The 2,500-nt window shown below is 48.4% G+C and overlaps 1 protein-coding gene across 1 annotated transcript in view; it reads right to left on the bottom strand.

The window, feature by feature from the left end:
• The window catches only part of LOC125036834 (extensin-like), a 64,353-nt gene that overhangs the window by 2,679 nt on the left and 59,174 nt on the right, over positions 1 to 2,500 (bottom strand). The gene's annotated exons all lie outside the window — the stretch shown is intronic.

Here is a 2,500-nt window from a genome sequence, read left to right as displayed (position 1 = left end):
TGCTACCCCCCTAATGGAGCCTCGGGAACTTACCTCGGGACGGCAGGAGCACCCTTACCCGCCACCATCCCTGTGCACCCCTTTACCTTGACTGAGTCAGTAATTAAATGCAAAATGTTGCAAGCTTTCTCATGCTACAAAAGACAATCTTGCCTGCCATTTCACCTCCATTGTGCCTCGGGTTTTCCTAATGCATTTCAGTTTTGACAACAAAATCTCAGACTTAAAAAAATCAGAAAATAAATTATTTAATGTAGAAAATCCCAAAGCTAAAAACACAAACATACCTAACACTCGTTCTCCTAAATGTGTCTAAACATATTTACCTTAAGAAGTTTACATGTGCAAGTGGATGGTGTGACAATCGCCTCCTTGGACATTTCCCTTAAAATTTCTTCAAGCTGCAACATGGCCGCTTTCCCCATCCCCCTCTTCCATGATAAGATTTCCTTACCAGCGCCGTTCCATGGAACAAGGAAGGCTAACCAGCACACAGAGCCTCAGGAAGAGGTAGTCTCTCCCTGGGCAAACGAAAGATATCCGAGCACCAAGACAGGTCTGGGAATGGGTGGGGTATCTTGGGGAGGCTGTATCTAGGCCTCTGTGATTATGACCCTGGATCATACTTATATGCCCCTTATCCCATCCCGAGAGATGTACAACAAGGGCCAGCGCTCCCTTGATCAATGCTCTGCATCTCGAGTACAAGGTTGGTGGGAGACACGTGCCTCTCCCTGAAGATGAGAACAATGCCGTGCTTCGAGTGGGAGAGGAAGGGGGTTTGAGGGAAACACGTCTTGGCCAACACCGCCCCTATTCCACACACACACACACACCGGCTGCTGGATCTGGGACTACAGTGACGATCTGCTGATCAGTCCAAGGGAAGGGCGACTTTACCCGCTGTTCACGGAAGAGTGCAACGGATGCTACTGGTGAGCAGGAGACACGGCCGGAAGTTCGTTCTGAAATTGAAGTGAAAGGAAAGGCCTTTCGTCCAGATACTCGTCGTCTCAGTCACGCTCGAATGGAGGCCTTCCTCAGCATAGCGTGAGGCGGTTAGCTCACTTTCTTTGAATCACATCATAATGAAAGAGAAAACGGGGGGCGAAGGGGGGGGGGGGGGCAAAGATGAATCAGTGTGAGAATGAACATTCTCATTATCTATTTGGTCTTAAAGAAAAGGGGGTAAGCAGGGAGAAAGCGGAGGGTGCAGCCGGCAGGCAGGCACAGCACATATTTCTCTCTCTACTCCCCCTCTCTTTCTGTGAATGGTGTAAACTAAGAAGGAAGGATTCGCACAGACATGGCAGAAGGAGATTCACGTTCCTGTTCGTCTGTGGCCTGACTTTCTGAGTTGGTCCTTTCTCGCTGCACCTCATCATTCCCGCCTTTCCAACCTGCGGCTCAGATCATGTCTCCGGCGTCCGCAGCGCAAGTGGTCCTAGGATTTACCTGCCCATTTGTTTCCAACAGATGGCATCGAAGGGGACTTTTCATATCAGCTTTTAAATTTTTCCCCATGAATAGGACTAAATCTATCTGCCTTTTAAAAAGAACAATTCTTTTCTGAATATCGCCAAAATATATAATCTGAAAGACAGCACCGACCCCCCTACACTCCTCCTTCTCCACGCTCGCAGTGAACATTACTATAATACTACGTTTGCTGCTTCCATTAAACTGATCTCTCATTTTACTGCTTCTCGTATTAACATTGAAAAATGTGTCATCCGTTAATTGTTTTCGTTCTTTGGGAACATCACACAAGCACGCACTCTCTCAAACAAACAAACATACAAACAAACCAACTAACAAACACACACACACACACACACACACACACACATTACATGTATACGTACATGTGTGTGTGTATATATATATATATATATATATATATATATATATATATATATATATATTATTATTATTATTTTTTTTTTTTTTTTTTTTATACAGCCATTCATTCCACTGCAGGACAAGGGCCTCTATCAATTCACTTATTGAGAGGTTATATGGCAGTGTCACCCTTGCCTGATTGGATGCCCTTCCTAATCAACTGCGGTTCGGCGCACTAACACTTAGGCCTCGGCGGTGACTTCCCCTACGACATCTGCGTTTGACTTCTCAAGGCGATATGTTTTCTCGCCGTGATATCGAGCTCGAGCGTGTGTGCGTGCGTGCGTGCGTGCGTGCGTGCGTGTGTGCGTGTGTGTGTGCGTGCGTGTGTGCGTGTGTGTGGGCGTGCGTGTGTGTGCGCGTGCGTGCGTGCGTGCATGTGTGTGAGTGCGTGTGTGTGTGAAGGCCTCCTGCCGCAGGCGCCGCCACGGGATCGTCGAAAGGCAGCTGGCCTGGCAAGAGCGCCGGTCGGCGTCGCCGACGGAGATTCCGCTCGCCCTGGGCCGCCCGCCTCGCTTCTCGAGTGGGAAATCTCGCATATCTCGTGCGTGTTTTTGTTCCGAGCGCCGACATAAGGAGGGTGTTTGGGCTTGGCCTG

This window comes from Penaeus chinensis, chromosome 22 (assembly GCF_019202785.1).
Source record: "Penaeus chinensis breed Huanghai No. 1 chromosome 22, ASM1920278v2, whole genome shotgun sequence".
Taxonomy (NCBI): domain Eukaryota; kingdom Metazoa; phylum Arthropoda; class Malacostraca; order Decapoda; family Penaeidae; genus Penaeus; species Penaeus chinensis.
The sequence above is the reverse complement of the archived record's forward strand: the minus strand, read 5'-3'. Positions and strand labels throughout refer to the sequence as shown.